Source organism: Crotalus tigris, unplaced genomic scaffold (genome assembly GCF_016545835.1).
Source record: "Crotalus tigris isolate CLP2741 ecotype Arizona unplaced genomic scaffold, ASM1654583v1 scf7180000017887.1893490, whole genome shotgun sequence".
In the NCBI taxonomy this organism is placed as follows: domain Eukaryota; kingdom Metazoa; phylum Chordata; class Lepidosauria; order Squamata; family Viperidae; genus Crotalus; species Crotalus tigris.
The window spans coordinates 10,004-33,851 of NW_024096704.1; the positions used below are offsets into that span (position 1 = coordinate 10,004).

General features: G+C 36.3%; 1 long non-coding RNA gene across 1 annotated transcript; it reads right to left on the bottom strand.

Moving 5' to 3' along the window:
- Nucleotides 1-2,754: 2,754 nt before the first annotated feature.
- LOC120308234 lies at nt 2,755-10,972 on the bottom strand. Its single transcript, XR_005556802.1, has 3 exons — nt 10,909-10,972; nt 5,452-5,606; nt 2,755-2,899 (listed from the first exon to the last, which is right to left on the bottom strand). It is a non-coding gene; the product is annotated as an uncharacterized LOC120308234 (long non-coding RNA).
- Nucleotides 10,973-23,848: the final 12,876 nt, after the last annotated feature.

The following is a 23,848-nucleotide window of genomic DNA, read 5'->3' on the forward strand; positions in this document are numbered from 1 at the left end:
AAGGCAGGTTGGTTCTATAGTACTGTTCTATTACCCAAAGTATAAAATCTTCCCTGTGTCATTAATTCTTTTTATTATTTTACAGATTTTAATGTTCAGAGTTTTAAATAATTTTGTCATCTTTGCAGAAATCTGTGATATTGAGTGGATTAGAAATATTCCTACTACATACTATATAAATAACTATGCTGTCAGAGAACGTGCTATGGAAACAAACTTTATGTTGTTTGACATATACACAGTCTTCTTGCACCAATTCCGTACCTGTTCTTGGCTTTCTGTCACAAACTGGATTTGTATAGCCCTGACTGATCTAACACATTAATCAGGCACAAAGCCAACTTCCTGGAACAGTTTTCAGCATATACAGAAACAATGTGGAAACTATTTGCAAAGTGAAAAAAATACCTGAAAAATATTTGATCTAGTAAGAATGACAGACAAAATGTAAAGGGGATGAAAGAGTAGTCAAGAAAAATTATATAGATAAAAAGATTGATCTGTAAGTATCTCACCATTTTTTATTACAGCAAAACAGTGATTACTAGAAATTATTAGAAATCAGTATACATCTGCCTGAAACAAATCTTGTTTTTTGAACAAATAAATTTTTAGTAGATAAGTAAGTTACTGTACTTTCAAAAAAATACAGTGGTACCTCAGAACGTATTATTAATTGGTTCTGGGAGGCGCGACGAGTACTAAAAATGAGTGACAATGACTTACCACATGACCCTTTGTTTTAGCCAGGAAAGACTTCCTGTCTGTTCCTTTTTCTATGTCAATCACTTTCCAGCATGGCCGACTTCCTGTCCGCTCTCTGTGGCTATCCTCCTCTTACTTTTGTAGCGACCTTCTCAGTATGGCCAACTTCCTGTCCATTCTCCACAACCCTCCCCCTTTTCCTATTGTAGTGCATCGAGTACCATGCAAACAACAAATACCAGGACAACATGTGCAGAGTACCAATTTTATGAAATTTGAAGCAGTTGAGTACTGAGGTACCAATGCATTTGATAGTTAAGCTAATCAATTGTTGGCAGAACGTGTGACCACAATTTATAGCATGCATTCCAAAGCAAATTGTGTAAGTTGGTATATGTGTATATATTTATACACATACCTCCCGCCTACCAGCCATTTGGAAACCCGCCCTTGACAAACGAGTCCCTAACACAAAGAATACCAGACCCACACTCACGAAAACCACACAAGATGTCACCACCATACATCCACGCAAAAAGCAAACCCAAACCCACACCGATGATGAGGCATGACCACAAACCAGAAGCCAGACCACAGCTGCATCATTAGTCACTTTAAACCTCTCCAATCCATACATGAAGCAAAATGACACCCACCATGAAGATGAGGCACGACCACGAACGCGAAGCCAAACAACGGCAATGCAGCTCACCATCTTAAATCCCCCTGCAACTCAGACTAACCCGAGCACAACAAAGCCTCCACCCAAACAGAACACTCCCCCATCTAATCAGAGCACAGCCAACCCCCCATCCAATCAGAGCACAGCCAAACCCCTAACCAATCAGAACACACCTCCACCCAATCAGAACACAGCCAAGCTCCCATCCAATCAGTTCATATCCCCACTAGCAGTTAAAAGCAAGAAACAGCTAGGATCACACATTGTTCCTAGAAGCACGAAGCCGAAAACACCAGCCTGAAGATGACGAATAGGACTTCGTTGAAACATCGCGAAGACACTTCCAATTTGACGTGGGAGAAAACCCGAATAACCAAAGACCTACATATATTTATATCCATCAATATAAACAGAGTCATACACCAGGTTTTCAGGAAAACCTACAATGGAACACCTTTACACTCACTTGAATCTTTTGCCATTCTGAACTGCGGATAAAATAAAAAGGCAGACAATATATAGGAGGATGAAGTGATTCTAGCATACCTAAACACTCAATCAAATTATATTATTTCTTCCCTAAGATTTCCTTTCCTGGTCAAATTGGAGGCCAGAACAATTGTTCCTGCTGAGTTCTAATGTCTATTTATTTATTTATTTAAAACACATGGGGGGAGGGGAACAAAAAGAAAACAGGAGTTTTACAAGATGCATAAATCTGAATAAAAATCTCAAAATAACATTAGATTACTATCGCATATCAAAGAATTTTGGATCAGTTCCTCATCTGTAATTCATTAAGTTCAATGTTCAGCCAACATTCATTTCAGACAATCGCATTAAAAGCAGAGAATGGGATAATTTTCAATATATGAACTTCCCGTAAATTTCATATTCAGATTTATTTATCTCTCTTCTATACTAAAAATTTCTACTCCATCAAGTGTTTAAAGGCCCAAAGAAAGAGATGAATCTTAGCAGATTTCTCTTTCAAATACAACTCTTCACCTACATGCCAGAAAGAATAATCAGACAGCAGAAGTATCTTCAAAGGAGTCTTTCCTACAGATCTTAATTGGACTATTTTATAATTACAATTCTATCCTCTAGAATTCACGTCCTAAACTACTTTAAACTAGTTTCAAGATTAATATTAACTCCTTAAATTGACCTTTAATAACTAGGAACCAGTACAGATATTGTGGTATAATCCTGGACCTTTTCAACAATACCCCTAGTAATACAGTGCAGCAATCACGATGAAATGCAAACAAAACCTGGATAACCAATGCCAAATGAAACCTGCTGAAGAAAGGAAATAGATGATACATCAGTTATCATTGTACATAGTTGCTTCTCACCATAATCACCACTCTTGAATCCACTGATTCATAAGGAACACTACCAGAATTTGAGTGTGTTCTTCCAAAATAAACTGGACATCAATCTCTTCTAATTTCAGAAACTCCTCCTTCATAATATATTCAGGAAACATTCAAGGGTACTGCTTCTCTGGAAATAGATAATGAAGCATAATAGAACTGTCATCAGTAATGTTCTATGCCAGGAGTCCCCAACCCCGGGGCCGCAACCCACTACCAGGCCGTGAGCCATTTGGAACCCGTCTGTGGAAATAACACATGAGCACATGCGCATGCATATCACTGCTAGCGTGGAACCATCTTCTCTCCCCCCTGCCAGTCCGCAAAACCAGAAGGGTTGGGGAACTCTGTTCTATGCTGATGACACCCCATTCCAAAACTCAGGTTGATTTCCCTCAGTGAGTTCATGTAGATGAGGAGAGGTTAGAGAACAAGATGGAACCCTGTCAGACACCACAGATATTAAAGGCTAGTCCCATTACGCCCAACTGAAAGTACTGTAAAACTGTGACTCAAGCCCGCTCAAACTCAGCAATCAAGCTTTGAACCTGACTTGATCCTATTGCCTAATCGAAGAACAACTCTTTAAGATGAGGTATTACATGGATTTAAAACATTGATTTAAAGAGTTCTAACCTCTTATTCACTTAAAAAAAGTCTTTTAAATATACATCTTCAGAGTAGCTTTTAATTAATTAAAAGTCTATTTTTATTCATGAGAATAGAGACAGGGATTCTAAGCCAAATAAATAAATCTTAATATTTTTGTTTTTAATTTCTTTATTGCAGTCAATAGTTGTACCAAAATACAATAATAAATAGAAGTAGAACCCTCCAATCTATTATAGTTTGAAGGAGGAAGAAAAGAGAGACAAAGAGAATACAGAACTCTTAGGCTGTCCATGACTGATCCATAAACCAGGAAAACTACTAAACCAGGCCTGTATCTTTTTTTCTCCATATCTTTATCAGAAAGAAGAAATATTTTAGCATCTAAAAAACTTAACAAAACCAGCCTCTCTCTCTTTTCTAGACCATTTCTCTAAACAAAGGACTTAGCCAGACATTGTCAGCCTCACAGCTATATGAATCCATCTGTCTTGGCTGATCCTCTAGGACAGCCTTAAATTAAACAGTTATTGTTGAAATCACCAGGAAAGTGTCTTCCCAAGACATCTAAGATACTGATTGCTCATTTTAAATTTCCCTCCTAGAAACTGTTCCCACCCCCTTAGGAAATTGGTTTGGTGAACCTGCTTTGTCTTGACTAAGACTTAGCCAATGCGTCCCCTGTAACTATCCTCTATAGATTAATGATCCTGAAAAAAGATTGATAACTGTGTTTAGTTATAGCCAGGGCTTTTTTCCTCATAGAACACCCAGAACGGAGTTCCGACACTTTTTTGGATGGAACCTTGTAGGGTAGGCAAGGCGGATTGTATGACATGTGTGAGTTCCAGCACCTTTTGTTTTTACAAAAAAAGCACTGGTTACAGCTATTCCTAAAAGGTAGTATGGCAAAATTATTTTTATTTATTTATTTTATTTAGATTTTTTTTTAAAAAAATATTGCTCCATAAAGGCTGGATTTAAATTCCTCCATCATATAGTCTTACTAGTTTACATAAATAGAAAGATGAGGTAAAAATGCAAATATTACTGAGTATCTAATTCCAACTGGTTTTGTGTTTTGTTTTGTTTTTGCCTTGCACCACTAAAAACAAACCTATCACATACTAAAGAATGTATATTTTCCTCCTTCTCCTTCAACATGATCAAGTTATCTTGAAGCTTTTCTTTTGCAGGGGTTTGGATCAGGATGGGATTTTTTTACAATAATAATTCTGCCTCTCAGTTACATTTCTAAAGCCCTCTAATCAGACAGGACAACATTATCAAACACTAAAAAAGATCTTTCACTCACTGCAAAAACCAGGTACATAGAATTTAAGTTGTCTAAATTCTCTAAATCAGATGTATTGCTTATAAGAACATCCAACCTCTTTAACTAAGAAGACAGGATATACTTTAAATACCATCTTCTTAAAAGATAGAGTTCTATGAAAAGTGTGATACTCCAGCATGAATGCCCAAGAGTACCGAGTATACAAACAAACAAGCGAACACACTTACATGCATTTTATCCTCTTTTACCTTAAAAGACATTCATGTGTCAATTGGGCCCTCAGACACATGCTGCTCACACCTGAGTGGCCACCTGTTTACTCTGTATTCAGCTGTACAGCAGCTGGCCACGTACACATAGACAAAGAACCTTTATTCATGTTGTCTCCAGGATATCAGTTAGCAGCAAAGAAATATTTTAATCTTAGTAAAGAGATACGAATCAGCACTTTCAGATGATCCTGATCAAACTAAGTAACCACATAACTAGATTGAGCAGCAGGCAATCTGGCTGCTTGAAGTTACTGAGTTAAAGACAGTTTTTAGATGGAAATTGCAACCAGTTTAACATTAAGATTTGGGAAAGGATTTTCCTAAGGCTCCTGGCAAGATAAGGACAATTTAAACCTTTGTAAATTACATGAAGGTCTATTAAAAACCTATTTTCTCCCTGCATCTAGATTAAAGAAACTCATTTCTGCTTTCTACTAATATGTCAGTTATCATATCAAGTTTGACCCGAAGTTGAACAACCTTCCTAAACAGTTCTATACTTACCATTACTGCTATCAAGGAGTTGGCTCAGTGATGTAACCTGAATGTAAAGTACAGGCGATTCTCATTTAGTGATTCAACTCAGTTGTTAAGTGATCTTTAGGTGAAACCATGATTGTGCTTACAATTTTACTTCAGCTTTCCTTTGCTTTCGAAACCTGTGAAGGTTGTAAAGGCAAGGATTGGTCATTAAGTTATTTTTTCATCACATCATAACTGAAAATGGTCACTAAATGAGGCAGTCAATAAGCAAAGACTAGCTGTATAGTAATAAATATTGACTTTTTCTTCTGTTCACTGCTGATAATTCTTGTAATAGGCTTCTGGTCTCCATTCACATCCTTGGAATGAGCATTTTTTTAAAAAAATCTTTGCAGTTTCTGACACCTTTTACTTCTTCTTTTGAAACAGGTATTTCCTTATTCTATGACTATGATTAGAATCTTCCTATCCTTGCTTTTCACTCATACATTCTACAGCAGCTTCAAATGTTACCTGCAAACAAGGGGTGGAGGAAGAGAAGGCAAGGAATGTTACTGTCAAATGTTTGAGCTTAACTTCAGCTTCCAGAAAAATAATCTACTAAGAGCCTAAGACACTTTGATTTTTTTTTTCTCATGCAACATCCCTTCTTTTTAGAAATCACGCTTGAATTTTTAAAGTAATTTGAGAAAAGTCACTGGGATTTATATTTGGAGAAAAGTGTTCAAAATCCTTGCATAAGCCTTAGCTTTTCAGTCTTGGTTCATACAGTCTCAGTACTAAATTCACTTGCTTCCCTATTTATTTAAATGTGTGTATGCCACCTAGTACTTAAATTTTAATATATCGCTTCATAAAAAGATGCATCTGAATTTATTTGAAAACCACAGAAAACAGATCTTGTTAAGATCGCTCCTTTTTTTAATCTTCTATTCTCTAACAGAACCCACTCCACATAGTATATAAGAGTTAATAACAGCAACTTCCTAGTTTATGTTAAATTATTTTTTTCTGATTGTTCTCAGTATCTCTTTCACCTTTCTTTCATGAGAAAACAGATTGTATTCTTGTACCAGGCTGCCTGTTTCTTATTCGCTCCTAGTTATTGCGGCTCTTGGTGTACCATAACTTGCCTCTATGGAAATTTAGTTGTGGCAGAAGTCTATTTCCCGGTTAAATCCCACAGGCTCATGTTGTGATTCCACAGTTATCCTCAGCAGCTCAAGCCTCAATTTTGCTGCAAAGATCGAAGTCTTTGGTAATAAAGTTATGCTCCAAGCATTTTAACTGTGGATTTTTGGTTATCCTTCAGTTCTCCTGCGTGCTTTCCAAAATTCATGAGACAGCATCTACAGTATTGATGTCTTTACAACTATTATCATTATTCCCTTTTATAATAGAGTTTTAATTTGTTTAACATTTTATGTATTATTTCCTACCTTCAATTGTCCCTACAATAGTATGTGTGTGGGGGAGGTTTTGTGTGTGTGTGTGTACATTTATTATCATTGTCATCAGCATCATTGTCATCTCAAATCAATCAACTTAGATGAAGCTCCGTTTATAGTCTACCATGTTTGTCACATGTGTATTGATAGGTAGATGTTTTTTTGACTTCCTAGTCTGACAAACTGACTGGCACAAAGTCAGCTACATCTCAGTTATCCATGTTCAAGGAAGGATTAGAACCAGTGGTGGGATTCAGCCGATTTGCACCACTTTGCCAGAACTGGTAGCTAATTTTTGTTGCCCAGGCCCAGAATGGACTTCCGGAAGCAGCATCCACACAAAGAACCGGTTGTTCACATATTTGAATCCCATCACTGAGTAGAACCTACATTTCTCTATTCCTAATTCAGCACCTTAATCATTACATTATTACACAGAGAGAGGAAACATTAATCAGACCATATTACAGACAATACATAAAATCCTAATTCAGGTTATTTTTGCTGCTCTTCAAAAAGCAACATGGGATGAAATTCCATATCACCTTCTTCCCTCACACCTCCTTTCAGTTTTGAATGGAAGTAATTTTGCTTTGGAGAGCAGTGGCAACATCATCAGCTTCCCCCATATAAATGTAACACTATTTTTCCTCCTGAGCAGTATGAACATGCCCAAAATACATAAAACTAAAGCCAGAAAAGTTGGGCCTTGAGAAAAATTCCAGCATCCAAATTACAACAGGATCTTGAGTACAATCATTCAAATGACACAAAATGGTGACCAAGCTTTCAGGTTCATCAGAATCATATATTAAGTTCACATGATTACAGCGTAATCATATATTAAGATCACGTGATTACAGTAACTGACAAAACATTTCATTACCTCAACTTCATTTTTTTTATAGAGCATGTTCATAATTACCATAGCTGAAAATACAAAGGGAAGTTTTGCAAAACTCATCTAGGGATCAAATACTGTATCATGCATAGCAATGGACCTTACAGAGTGACCCTATTCAATTTTTCATCACTTACTTACACAGTTTGATCTAGTTCAGTGATGGTGAACCTATGGCATGTGTGCCAGAGGTGGCATTCGGGGCCCTCTCTGTGGGCACGCGCGCCATTGCCCCAGGCCTGCCTCCCCCTGCGGCCCCTCGTCTCCAGTAGCCCCCCTGGAGGAGAGTCACCCCCCAGGCGCGGCCTGCATGGAGTAGCGCAGCCAAGGACATAGCCGGGCAGCAGGAAGAAGATTCCGCCCTCACGTTCCATAGCATGCAGATGACACTGCGGGTGTGGGCGGAGGGCATGGCTGCCATGACGCTGCAGGGCTGCCTGGGTGATCTGCTACGGCGGGCCATTGAGGCAGTGCATGGCCCTGTGGTCGGGCGGAGCAAGGGGCGGGCAGGGACGGAGCAGGCAAGGTGGGAGGCAGAGGGCGGGTTTTGGGCACTCGGTCTCTAAAAGGTTCACCATCACTGATCTAGTTCAAAAATGTGTGTTCATCACTTGTTGATTGATCTGTGAACCAGGCTCCCAAAATCTATTACAATGTGAAATACTGAGTTGATAAAAAGGCTGGCTAATTGAGCAGCATGTGGAAAACATGCTGTCTGACATGCATTTAAATAACCCCTAGAATTTATTCTATAGTAGATTTTCATTTGAGATGAGTTTTTTAGACAAATAGTACACTATAATTGCCTGATATAACATATCAACAGTTTCTCGTGTTTCCCATTATTTCTTACCCACAGTAATTTATTACCAGAAATGCTGAAACCACACTTCTTCAGCTTTTTTCTCCAAAAAAAAAAGGTGGGGGTGGGATAGGTATTACTATTGAAAACTTTTTCCAGTGCTCTTTCCCCTTAAACACTGACTCAGTTTCCCTTTCACTGTATCTGAAATATGATTCATATTCCATTTGGAATAACTTTGTATTTGATCTTCTTCATTCCTTGTATCTAAACAAGAACAAGCGTATATATTTATAAAAATGTGTAGACTGTATTTCTCCTGAGACAGGAATGATACTTAACACTTTTCTTTAAAAAAAAAAGTTAAACATTTGTTGTGGACTTTTCAGTGAAGATTTGTAGATGTAATCATACTGATCAAAGTTACTTTATAACATACTGTAGAAGCAGTTAAATGGCTAGGAAAAACCTGGGAATGTGGAAAGAGAACTTAAATAACTGGATGGAAAGAGCAATTCAATATACTTCCCACATACCTGGTTATGGATTTTTACAGCCTTAAAATAAATTAATCAGAAGCCCATGGATTTTAAGGACAGGAAAATATTTCCCATAATGTTTCAGAGCAGAAGTTAACAAGCCTGCTGGGATCTTTTTAGCCCCTGCAGAGCTACAGCATCAGGATTATTAAATGGCTGTCATATCTGAGGTATGGCAGAACATAACTCAATAAACAAGAGAAAACATATGATACAGAAGGGGGAGCATCAGATTACCCTGCACAATTTCAGGACAGGTGTTTGTATGAACTAGAAACACAATAGCAATGTGGAGAAAATATAAAATAAAAATCAAGAAAATGCAATTGCATAAACATGCATACATTATGTTCAAAGCAGTACACAGATCATTATTATTTTTTTTATTAAAAAAGGGTAACACACATGTTTACAAATACTAGAAACCGGAATGCTAAAGGGACAAATGAGGATCTAAAATCAGGATACTTCAGAAAGTCCTATAGGCTGCTCTGGTAGCGAGAGAGAATATAATGGGCTGGAAATATGGCCAACATTGGCCCTATTACTAAGTGCATTTGGTGCTTGGCCGTATGCTTGCAAGCTCCTCCGTGACATCAAAGGTATTGATGATGCCCCTTATGCATCATTGTCCCTCTGAATATCATTGGTTTAACTGCTCTAAAGTCACACAATGGAGACATGGTTTCTTAAGCAGGTTAAGTACTGTAAGACCAACACCACAGAAAATTAAGAAGACGATCTTCTGTCAAATTTAGCATCAGTTAAAATGCAATTTATTTCTTCCAATGGTTTCCTTACTTCCCTCTGTCACCTGACATATGTTGAATAATCTTAGGGCCTTTTATTGAAAATAGAGAACATAGACTCTTTGTCAAGCTTTTTAAAACTGTCCACTAAATGAACAACCTGGATTTTAATAAAAGCTGAAAATTATTTCCACATTTATATTGGAATTTCCTTCTCATTACAGATTTTTAAATAACAACACTCTGAAGAACCTCTATGGATGACATTCTCTGAACAAGCAATCTTAGATTATTTTAAAAAGACAGGGAAAGTTTTATTTAAAATCAGAAGGGTTGAAATACCTAAAAAATCCTAGTTATATTTACAGGAGTAGGACTTATGGATTGATTCTATAGAGCAGACTTCCCCTACCTGATGTTCTCCAAATCAGTTCAGGTTGATTTGAGATAATAATGCTATTTGATATATAAAATTGTCAAAACATATAGCATTTTAAAATGTATGTGTATGTTCACAATCACATGAAATACTTCAACTGAAGAATAAGTAGGTCTTCTAAACAGCAACCAATTTTAATAGGATACTAGACAGCCTGTGACCCATTGGATTATTGTTTCAGACATATACATTTATCTTAAACTGAAAAAACAGACTGACCATAGTCAGGCAAAAAATCATTTAGTGGGAGCAATTTCCAACTTCCTGTTGGCTTCCCTGTTGAATTTTCTTGTGGAAGCTAGCAGCATTGGAAACCCTTCCTTCTTTCCTCCCTCCCTTCCTTGCCTACCTGCTTGCAAATAATTAAAATTTCCCAACAACTGGACTTCTGTATAGCTTCCTTAGCACAGAGCTCTATTGCACTGCCAAAACATATGCTTTAAGCCAATGAAGGACAGCAGTTGTCTTACAGACGACAACTGTATTGCAATATTTTTACTGTGTCTACTTTTATAAATGTAATTAGTTCTGGAAATAATAATAAGGAAACATAGTAGTTGGAGTATCCAGAATTCCAAAGACAAAACTATGGTACCTTACATTTATGAAGCTGCTCTGAAGTCACATGATTTTAAATGAGTACTTTAGCTACTCTGAGATGTTTAAGTGAATGTGGGCATCAGAAACATCCATGAGGGCAACAAGTATGACAAGTGCCATGACATCACAATACAAACTTTGCAACTTATATACTAGCATTTGACATATAAGATGCAACTGTGAAAGATCAGAGGCTCATTATGTCATTATCTGTGTAGGTGTTGACACTTTTCTATCATTGTCACTAGCTTTAAATGACTACTGCATTTGATTCAAATCTTTCTGTAAAAACAAAGCCCAAGGAGATGTGGTGGATCTAGTCACAAGGATTTACCATATACACGATATATACAATATATAGTTAAGTGGGAATCAAATCAAGAAAATAATGTCTCGAAAGGATTCTATCCACTAAGTTTTCTCCTATTACAATAGGCATCCTAAAGCTGATTTTGCTTTGTTGGCAAATATTTAACCAGCTTCTTAGAGTTCAGTATTGCAACATCAAGTTCAGGGTTTAGTATTGCAGAGAAACTTGGAAAAAAATCTCCATCTGGAATCCTGGATAACCGCTTCCAGTCTATATAGGCCAACCTTGCTTAACCTAGTCACAACTAGCCAAGCTTAGAATTCTTGATGTTGTGTTGAAAAAATGGTGCAGAAAATATTGATTTAAATCAGCTAATATTCTAATGCAGACATGTCAAACACAAGGCCCGGGGGCCGGATGCGGCCCATGAACTGGTTTCATATGGCCTGCGAAGCCATCCTGGAAATAGTGAGGGAATGGCCCCCACTGCCTTGGCCCTGGCCCAAGCAGGCCGGGAGCCAATGTACAATTTTGTGGTGGCCATCTATGCTGAAACGCATTCAGTCTTAGCTCCACAAGGCTGTCTAGAAGAACCAGCCCCTGCCGCGTTGGCCCCGCCCCCTGGGTGCATGCTGGGGAAGTGTCACCCTTTGTGAGGAATGAAGAAATGGAATTGGTGCTTGCCCCGGTCCCACCCCCTTCTGCCAGAGACCCTCAGATCTGACCCACTCCTGCCCAGGCCCCGACAGGCAACCTTGACGCGAACGATGTAGTTGGCCATGCCCACCCAGTAGGCCACATCCACTCCATCCACGCCCACCCAGTAGGCTGCACCCACCGTGACCCGCCCCCCCTGAGGGCAACCACAATGCTGATGCGGCCCTCAATGAAATTGAGTTTAATACCCCTGTTCCCAATGCATAGTATTCATTTTCCCTAGTTATAACATGTTTCCCACAAAGCAAATAATTTCTGAGAATTACCTAGCTAGGAAGATTGTGCAGGAAAATAGTTAGAATTATGAGACACTGTAATCACAGGTTTTATACATGAAATCTAGTTGCATCCTTTACCTCAGGGGTTACCAACCAGGGGTGCTCACTAGCTTTAAATGACTACTGCATTTGATTGTACCCTGGGGGGCACAAGATGATATTCCAGGGGTGCAAAAACTTGGGTTTTCAAAATTATAGTGTATATGCATAATTCGTTGCCGTTATTTTCAATTTTTGAAAGGGGTGCGAGAATATATAAGGAGCATTCTAGGGGTGCAGGGTATAGAAAAGGTTGGGAACCACTGCTTTACCTAATCTAGTATTTAGTTTTCTTCTATAAGCATATGTTAGAGAAGATTCTATTTTGGTATTATAATTCCATGTAAGTGATATATATGGTAGTTGCACAACTGACACTATGAGATAAATATTTTTCATCTGAATGTACATTCCAGCTAATGTAAATTATTAGCATGGCAAAGCTTTAAAAAATAATGAAATCTGTCTTGGATAGTAACTGTGACGCCTGTTCTACTGCCTCCAAAAACAGGTTATCTTAAAGTGAAACCGCTTATCTGGACAAAATATGGTAAGTCATATATACTGTGGCAATAGCTGTGACTAGAGTTTGTAGGGAATGATACAATTGCTCTACCTGCTTGCTATACTGATTCTGACCATAAAAATAAAGAAGGCAAGATCTTTTAAATGAAATTGTTATCATTATTATTGTAAAGAAGGGAACCACTGGAAGTCTCTTCAGTTATTGTAGTTTATGTATTTAATAACTATTTATTAGAGGACATTTTCTACCTAATTAAAGTATTATCACAGCAGCATTCTAATGCTTTTTCCCTGTCCACTTCTCTAATTGAAGACTTCATCACTATTGAAATTGCTTGTGTCTGTACTACTTTAAAAGATTAATACATAAGGAAAATTCTGCAGGTGGAAAACCATCATGTCAGGAGATCTAAATCAGAATTATTCATCTAGCTTTCTAGTTTTTCCTAATCCATGGCAAATGGGCAAGCAATTAAAGCCTTGCTAATCCTTACTTTAGATCTAGAACAAGAGGAAAGTATTTTTAAACAAAAAGAAATTAAGAGTTATCTGTGGGAAATGCAGGGAGACTTTGTGTTAATAAATGCAATACAATTTATTAATATTGTCTGCTATTTCCTGAAATAGGACTAGCAAATCATTAAAAGCATTGAGTTAGAAGCCAATCAACGATTGTTGAAATCTGATACAAGTCATCCTAGATTTTGACCACAATTGAGCCCAAAAATTCTGTTCCTAAACAAAACATTTGTTAAGTAAGTTTTGTCCCATTTTATGACTTTTGTTGTCACATATGTTAAGCAAAACACTGCAGTTGTTAAGTTAGTAATATGGTTGTTAAGTGAATCTGGCCTCCCCATTGACTTTACTTATCAGAAGGTTGTAAATGGTGATCACATGATCCTAGGATACTGCAACTGTCATAAATATGAGTCAGTTGTGAAGCATCTGAATTTTGATCATGTGTCCATGGGAATGCTACAATGGTCATAAGTGTAAAAAATGGTCATAAGTCACTTCTTTTAGTGTTGTAACTTCACATAGTCATTAAATGAACTGTTGTTAGTCAAGGACTACCTCTATTAAAGGACTTTTTATTTACCTTCAAATGTGGAATAGAATAGAATAATAGCATTGGAAGGGATCTTGGAGGTCTTCTAGTCCAACCCCCTGCTCAAGCAGGAGACCCTATACCAGGGTGTCAAACTGCCGCCCTGCGGGCCAGATGTGTCACGCAAAAACCGCGCCAACCCCATTGCCAGCAATGGGAAAAAAGTCACAATACTTTGTGACACGTCACGTGGCATCGCGAGTTTGACACCCGTGCCCTATACTATTTCAGATAAATGGCTGTTCAATCTCTTCTTAAAAACCTCCAGTGTGGGAGCACCCATAGCTTTTGAAGGCAAGCCATTCCAATGATTGATCTAATTGTCAAGAAATTTCCCCTTATTTCTAGGTTAGATCTCTCCTTGATTAGTTTCCATCCATTGCTTCTTATCCTGCCTTCAGGTGCTTTGGAGAATAAGTTGACACCCTCTACATACATCACCATCACCTCCAACTTCATTCTGAACTATAGGTTACATGGAATTTTAAGTAAATTCATCTAGCATGTTTATACTTGTGTCAAAAATGAGGAATCCTGCATTAAAACAGTCCTCAACTACACAAGAGTCCATATCCTCATTCAAATATTGTACTTAAATTCCTTCTGCAGATGTTTCTGCTGACATACAAAGTTGGAAAGTAAAAGCTGAGGCCTATCAGAATATCTTTATTAGAAATTTAACCCAGATTCAATCAGCTGAGTACAGACTAGGGACCTCCAGACTCTTAAAATGATCCAATAAGTAATCTGTACCAAAAGTTGTTTGGTATACAATAACTTCCAAAATGGTCTAGATATATATATAAAAACTTTTATAAAGCTATCCTGGTAATGAATTATACAATGCTCAAGTGATACATCTTCTACGTATAAACACAGTCAAGATAAACATTTTTTTCCATTTTGTTTTGTTGCTGTTGTTATGACTATAAAGACAAGTTACTTATGTAAAATTTATATCTGGATGAGTACAAATAGAAATTGAGCGCAAGTAAGTATAAAAGGCCTCAGATCTACTTAACAGCTGGAAAACGATTTACAAAATTCTTAATAGTTGTGTAAGTATTTAAAATCTATTCTTCCCCAACTTGGCCTCTATACATATTTACTACCAGAATTCCCTACAGTACTAGCATTGTCAATTCCAGTTTGGATTGGAATTCTTATGAGGTAAAAACCACATATATTAGCAAGATAGCGGATTGTTTAAGACTGTATTAATCACTTTTATAATAATTTACATTCTTAGAGGGATACCATCTCTGCCTTACTCAGCTCTATGGTTTCAGGAAGTATTTCTTGGGGGGGGGGGGAGAAGTATGAAAGGAGAAAACAGAACCTTTTATGGCAGTTCTTACATTAACAAGACAATATGATAGAAGCAGATCTTAAGTGAACACTATGTTGAGGCCTCATACTTTAGAATGCTATTTCCTAAAGCACCTGTTCAAATCTGAATAGTTTTTATACCACTTTTCAAATGAATATTTTGCATTCTTTAACTATTGTTTTAATTATTTTATTCTATTAATTTGTAGTATAAATCACCTTGAATTGTAATTGTATTGGAAGCAATATAGAAGTATATTGGTTATTTTTAAAAAATAACCAACTATCTTTCGTCGCTGTCAACCAACTACTATGAATTACTGTTTATTATAAAATCTCCTAAGATGTTATAGAATCAGATTGGATGTAATATCAATTGTATGAATGCAATTAAGATGCAGTCATGGGAATACCTAAAATTAATGAATGTTGGCAAATAAACATTAACCTTTTATCTCCCTACATAATTTGTCTTCTGAAAAGCCTACTCATTTGCATAATATTAGATTTATATTACATATGTAATATATAGGTTAATATACATCTGTATAAACTTCCGTCTATAATCAACCTTTTGAATTTCAAGCCAGATTTAGGATTTATAGGTAGCCATCTAATGAATAATTAACTGGAAGGAAATGTCACTGTCTTCCTTGGTCCTTATTTCTGACTAATATCAAATCTGGACTGCTAACATGTACATCGCTATCAGATGGGAGCAAGGAGAGAAAATCCCATCTCATTATAGTATTTAGTGGTCATGAAGATCTTTTGAACATAGATATATTAGTCCTATCCACAACTCTGACCTCTATAACCTCTGTTATAAGACACATATATTAATTAGGACAAGAAGCTTCTTGTGTCATTATATGACAGGTAGAAGCTAGCTTTTTTTTGTCTGTTGATTTTTGGGCAAGTCAATAAACTGTGACTACAGCTAAATCAAGTTCTCTCTTATAGCTGAAATAGGAAAATCAAGTTTGATGATTTTAGTATTCCTTGAACAATCAGCTTCATCCTGGTCTAATATTCCATAAACAGATCAGCAGGAATGATATTTACAAAACAGAGGGCAGCCTAAGGGTCTTAATGAATGAAAATCGAGCTAGGGAATTCTGCCACACTTAAATGAAACTTGGTAATTATACTTTTAAAGTAATACAAGATTCATAATAAGTAGTTATGTCCAATTGAAGAAAACAGAATTGACTCAAAGAAATAAATTAATTGGCTTAAGTCACTCATGGGGAATAGGAAACCAGTTTTAGTTCAATATGTACATCTTGATTTTTCTAATCAAAATACTCTTAAAGATCCTTTGCCCAGATCCAAAGAAGTCAGTGAAAAAAGAAACTATGCTAATGGTATTTACAATTTTCATACAGTCTATAAGGAAACTTCTCAACTTACACATCATGATATTTTGGAAATGAATCTTGATCTATAAGGAAGATACAAGCTACATATACATTTTAATGATTCAAATGATCTTAACAACAGGTTATGCATCTATATCTCAGGTTATTTTCCCATACCATGTTCTTTTAGCACCCTGGAAACAACACTCTTGTGAATGGAAAAGACTTATCCACTAGTGGAATAACCACAATATATTTACTTCTTACATATGAAAGGCAAAGGGCTGTTTCCTAATATTAACCCACTTTCTGCAGGATACTAAAAATATCACACAAAGCTAAGAAATTTACTCTAGCAATCAAATCAAACTCTTTCCCCCCATTGTAATTTTATACATATTTCCCTGACAGCAAGCATGACCGAATTCAATAAAATTTATTTTGTTATAAACCTACTTAACGGCAAGCTGTATAACATACAAGCAATGGGTGTACAAAATCAGCTAGATTAAAAACTATACATTCTACATTCAGTTCCATATAGCTACACGCAATTTCCTAGGATTATGCCAACAGTCACTGTCACCTCTGACAAAATATGTTAGCAACTTTTACTAGAATTCACAAGACATTCCTAATATGTCCACCATTTGCATGGAAAATTGAACTTAAATACTGAAAAATGCAATGCATGTCAGACCTGGTTTTACAATAAATTGGAATGAAACTTTAAAATTGTATTAAATTTTAATAACCTCCCTTCCCCCCAAGATAGTCAATAAACATAATTCACAAAGTTTCTATAAAACTAGCAGATTCATATGAAGCTTAATCTTACTATTGGTTATATAGAGAGATATCTAAACTGTGGGTGTTAACAGGAGACGTCACTGTTTCATGTAGAAAATGCAAGAACAGATTGTGCCTAATAATTTATAACAATATTTATCTGCATGGCTCATTAAGATGTCATTTTTAAACAGCCAGTTTTAATGTTATTTTATACAATATTTTATATAGCTTGACATATTACATGTATCATTGATGTTGGCTCCTGATGCTTTTGGACAGCATGATTTGATGTTGTTCTCTTTCAAAGTACTGTTAAGATTTTCTACTCTACATCTCTCCCATTTACTTTCCCTTTTAACTACTGTTGACCTGTTCAGATAATTAAGTGGACTTATGTTCACAGGTTGCCATGACCATTCAATCATTGGTTTAACTGCTAACTATCAAAAGATGACTTACAAAAGAAGCAGACTACTTAGAGACACATTTTAGATTTAGAAATCTAAATTTCAAGGTTATCAGCATCTTTTGTGAAATTAAATCACTTCACCTGTGGCAGATTATCATGCATTTTCAAGTAAATTTTGGGAATTTGGAGCAGTTTTGCTATCTATATTTTACTGCAAAGAGACATGATGTTTCATAGGATACTAAGAAATTATTTCATTTCAATATTGTAATACATAAATTGGGCCTTCTTTTTTCAGGATATTTATACATTACAAATAATTGTCAGATATGTGCCAGAAGACTAGTAGTAAAGCCAGCAAATTAAGCTTTCTGAGACTTATCTATTGAATTGATTTATTAATTTTGATTAGTAGGTGTAAATATTCTTATGAAATCCCACTAGATTTAATAGTGATTTGCATATTTATTTCTAGAGATAAAAAAGTCTAATCCTGATTTTGGTCCTTTAAAAGAAACTGAAAAACAGAAGAAAACAATGATGTTGCTGAATTCTTTTTATATTCCAACATTTATTTGGGAAACCTTCTGGTATATTCTCTTGTATAGTTGCGATCATACCCACATATTTAACATATATGTACCATATGCATCAGTATAATACATGCAGTCTATTATTTATTTTATTTTATTTTAAAGTGTTATGTTTAATCTGAAATATCATAAATGTGCTTTTGAAGGATTGCTTTTGAAGATGATTTGGGAACTTCAGCTGGCACCAAATGTAGCTGCTCAGGTGTTGTTTGGAGTGGGCAGTCAGATTCATCTAACACAGGGGTTCTCAACCTTGGCAACTTTAAGACTTGTGGACTTCAACTCCCAGAATTCCTCAGCTAAGCTGGCTGAGGAATTCTGGGAGTTGAAGTCCACAAGTCTTAAAGTTGCCAAGGTTGAGAACCCCTGATCTAACATGATTTACCACTGCATCAGTTGCTATTGCATTTCTATGCCCAGCTCTAAGTGCCAGGGCTAACTTAACCTATTTGGGGGTCAGGTTATCTAATGGAGTGTTCCATTTCTAAGTAGTGTGAGGGCAGTAATTCCCATTTTGAAAAATCCTTTTAAAGAAATTTCTGCAAAGAAATACAACCCTTTTATTTCCATCCTGTCAGAACCTATCCTATCATCCTCCCACCATCCAGTCACAACTGATGAAGCTTCTTGGATGAGAAGCAAAATGTCTTCTTTTTCCTCAAAGAAAAACAGCCCAGTTGCCTTTTGAAAAAGCACCTTTGAGACAACTATGACATGGATGACTGAGAATCTCCATAGACTTTTCAAAAAGCTTGAATATGTGACTCTTCAATGCAAACTTTTTGCATTACATTTTCTTTCTCTGTGTTTGCTATCAAACTATGGCATTTACCTGAAATAAGTAAAAGTGTCTTAGGGAGATTTGGGGCATGGTTTTAACTAGTTCACTCTTTTATTAGCCTTCCTGAGGTTGATGCTCTGTAGATGTTTTAGAAAAGGCCAATTATAGAATGATTTTATGGTAAAACTGCTTAAATTATTTTGAACTGTTTTAATATATTTTATCTGTAACGCTTGGCTTTCACAAGAAGCCTACAATAAATATTGCATTGCTGAGGTTAAAAAATATCTGGAAATCAAATTTCAACTCTCTTTAAATGGACATCAAGTTCTCTAAATAAGTTAAAAATCAGGAGACCATTGCAACAGCTGATCAGCAGAGAGCCTATAGATCTGTTCCTGTCACTTAATCTATTTGGTCTGATATTACCAGCTGCCTCATTCAGAAATCTTCAATTCTCCCCATACTTCAGAACATTCAAACTCATAAATTCTCAAATTCATGAAATTCTCATGGCTCCATAACAAACATCAGAATAATGATTTGGGTAAATTTACCAATGAAGTCAAACTCGCAATGTCACATGACGTCACGCAACCTATCGGGCCAGTTTTGCCATTGCCGGCAATGGGGTGGGTGCGGCTTCCGCATGATGTGTCCGGCCCACAGGCCGGCAATTTGACACCCCTGGTTTAGGGTGAATAAATTGGACTTCTTTTTGAAGAATATCTACTGAAGTGGAAGAGGGGCATACGTTTAGTAAAATCTGAAATAATGCCATCTACCTCTGACTTAAGCAGCCATATATTGTTATAATATATAATGTATATTGGTGAAAAATGAACATATTGTTAAAAAAACCTCACATTTACCTCAAGTCACACAAAAATTGTAGCTAAAATTGCACAACAGAAAACATTTTGCTCTGTGACTAATAAATAACAGTAACAATAAAAACTAATTTTATGACAATTATTAATCTCCAGTAATAAAAACATGAACCCTTCCCAAAAATGATAAAAGTACACTTTCCACTAATAAAGCTTTTATAAATTGGAACTGGTTATGGTAAGGTTAATCATAAGGTTATGGGAATAGGTAAATAAATTAACAATTATATGGTTGTATGTAATGCAATATGAGAGGGGAAAAAAACTAATTTGAGTATGATGGTTATTTTTTTTTCATTATCCAATAGTATAAGAGCCAGAGAGCCAGAAAGCACACCTTTTTTCTGACTTTCCAGTAGTTATTTTAATGACATTACCAGACTATTCTTCATAAAGCAATTTCCCTACATAACCAAGTATCATGGAACAATGCAATCCACAATTACAGAAAACCAAAAGGAAACTGTCTCTTCATAACTCATTACTGTCCACACAGCTCAGTATCTTCGGATTCTCCATATTCTTTTTCCAAGAAAAACAGTTCATTACCAGCCACATTACCTCTTCTGATGTCCTCTTCTTAAGGACAGGTTCTATGGCTGCTTCCATTTCTCTTAGTAAGCTTAATTTTAGTTATCAGTTCTTCAAGTGTGAATGTTTTAAGGACAATTTACAACTACTAACATTATTTCAACAGACAGAACAACCATGACTTTCTATTCAGACTTGAAAGTTAAGTACCAGTGGATCACTGGAAGGTATCTAGAGCCTAACATGAAACTGTTTCTCAGTTTGATTAGAATGAAAATAATTTGTAGTATATAACTATTTGGTCATGCTGAAGGCCTTAATAACAGTAATGAGGTCCAATGAAAGGGAAACTGAAGAGTAGGACAGTTAAGCTATATTAAATATAGAAGCTCAACATGAAGACAGTGTTTAGTTCCAGACATCAGTTTTGAAATATTAAAAACCAAGCCTGGATTGCCTGACTCTGCTCCATAGGAGCAAGTTTGGGAAGCAAAAAAGCATGAAGATGGATGTTATGTCCTCATGCAATATTCCCTTTGGTTTTTCACTGCATGAAAGAGGTGATAATGAGCCATGCCCCTCAGTCTATATTTTACAGAAGGAATTATATTATTGTACACTAATGGGGAAAAATAAGTACTCTTCCTGGATAAATAATGATTATGCCTTTTTAAACATACCATAAATCTAAATGAATGCTGTGGATGGGTGTGAATACATAGAACTGTGTGTGACATCAACCTTAGTTTGTATATTTACTACTATGCTTTCATGCAGACTTTTTATATTGTTATAGGATACCTTCTTATGGAAAGAACTAAGTGATCAAAGTGTTCTTTGGATGAGATTCACATAAGAAAAAAAAGGAATGTTCTTTTTTAAAAAGACTAGGATGCAAGCAACATTTCATTCAAAAGTAATTTAGACATGAAGTAGCTGATTTTTGTCGGCTTGTGACTACAGATAGTCCACAACTTCCAACTCCAACTGAGGCCAAAATTTATGTTGCTAAATGAGATAGTTGTTGAGTGAATTTTGCCCCCTTTTACGAATTTTCTTATAGTTAGTGAATCATTGCAGTTGTTAAGTTAGTAACATGGTTGTTAAGTGAATCTGGTTTTCCTATTGACTTTGCTTGTCATAAGGCTGCAAAAGGTGGTCACATGACCCAGAACACTGCAACCATCATAAACGTCAGTTGCCATATTGAATTTTGATCACATGACCACGGATTTCCTGCAATGGTCGTGTGAAAAATGTCATAACCAATTTTTGATTGGTCACTAAATGAACTGTTGTAAGTAGAGGACTACCTAGAGTAAGAATTGCTTTTACATTTCTTTAAGGAAAATGTTCATATTTGTGAACAGAAAGAGAACTGGTTCTGGTTCTGAAGTTGTTCAAATCAGGAGCCCCGTCTAGACTTCGATGACTCGTCACCAGGCTACCTGTGGACAGAGACACCAAGTCACTCCAACTTTCTCTTCCTGTCTGAAACAAGGGAAGCATGAGTTCAGTCACACATGCTCTGCCAATCTTCGACACATTTCCAATTTATTGCCTTAAAACTGGATGTGTATTTCTTGATGTGCCTTGGGCAATTGTGCTCTGTCTTTACTGCTCAATAAAAAAGGCTAGTGGGAGAAAAAGAAATGAAACAGTAAATGGAAAATTCTAATTTCAACAATGGTTAAATTTGGACGTCTTTCTAACTTGAAAATGACTGCCATTATTTAGACTGAAATAGGTTAAAAATTTGTTTTTCAAAATTGGGAAACTGCAGCTCAGCATTGTGCTTATGCAGCATTTAAATAAAATCATGGTACACTTAATACATTCAGTTTTGGAGGTTCACACAAGATGTTGAGCTAGCTATAGATTGTCTCTACACAGCACCTTAATGTACCGTATGCTAAAACTGAAGTTGCTATTTGTGATGCTATGTTACATGAATTACCTATCTATGTATACCTGCACATGTCCTTGTATACAACAAAGAAATAAGAAAATAAAAAGTGAGGATGTTTCCAAATGTAGTGATATGCATTTTGCTGGCCACAACTGTGGTGCAATTATCTCATACACGTGCCCAGGAAATGTTTAAAGATTCAGAACTTCGTTGTCAGGAAAAATGTACATACTGACACCTACCAACTGTTCATTCATGAATGTTATTTCCTATTACATACATTTCTTTCCCACCCCTTCACCCCTTTACTTCATTGACAGGGCAATGTCTATACGCGCACTATCAAAAATTATTTAATCATTGCCATTTACAGCTATGAGTCTAACTTGCTTTTTGAGAAACAGAGTTGAAGTTAATAGGATTTTAGTATTTGTTTCAGACAGGGCTGTAAATGTTAGGATGATTTGCAAAAGGCAGATGCACTGATGAAAATGAGCTTTGAACTCAATCCAAAGTTTTTAAGGATGGAGGAGCCATATTGCATCAGACAAAACTTATCAACTGCATCAATCTATAGGCTGCAGTGGAGGATGGAAAGAGATGTCCTAAGGCTAACATAGCATCTCAGCCACATGTTTCCTTTGTGATACTTTGCACAGAAATGAAAGGTCCACATGCAGAGAACTATGAGAAGGTTCAACTTTTTCTTCTGATTTTGCCTGCTAATGCTAGTTTCCCTTTAAATGGACAGAAGGACAGCATTTGCAAGAAGTTGATGCAAGCAGTTTTCTTCGGTAAATATTTTCTTCTCTCCTGAATTTTAAGATTCTCAGCAAATATAACCTTAGAAACATGCCATTTGCTCAGAAATTATTCAGCTAACTGCTAAGGTTGAAATCCGGCACCAACTTGCTTGAAAGTAAACACTTTGCATAAGACACTAACCCACAGTAAATTGAGTTACGGTTAAATGACTTAATCTCATTGTCTGGATTTGTATAATAAACTGAACTATAAGCTAACTACATAGCCTTGGTTCACACAAGCAGCTAATCTAAGATAAGCTGGGCTAGTTGGCAGTGCAGTCATGAAAACAGTTCTAGTGTAATTTACTTCTGTGCAAAGGTGGCATATCTGTTTAAAGCAACACAAGGTACTGTTTTGTTAGATTGAATAGGGCAGTCAGCTTGATCCTATCCAATTAATTTTCAAGTATATTTCGGTATTTTTAAGATATATATCCTTGGTAAATTTGCTGAGAACTGCAGTCTTTCCTTGCTAATAACTAGTTAGCAAAATCAAGACAATGTTTTTTTAAAAAAAGGAGTATTGGAAAACTGTGCAGAAGAGTACACTTAATGCACC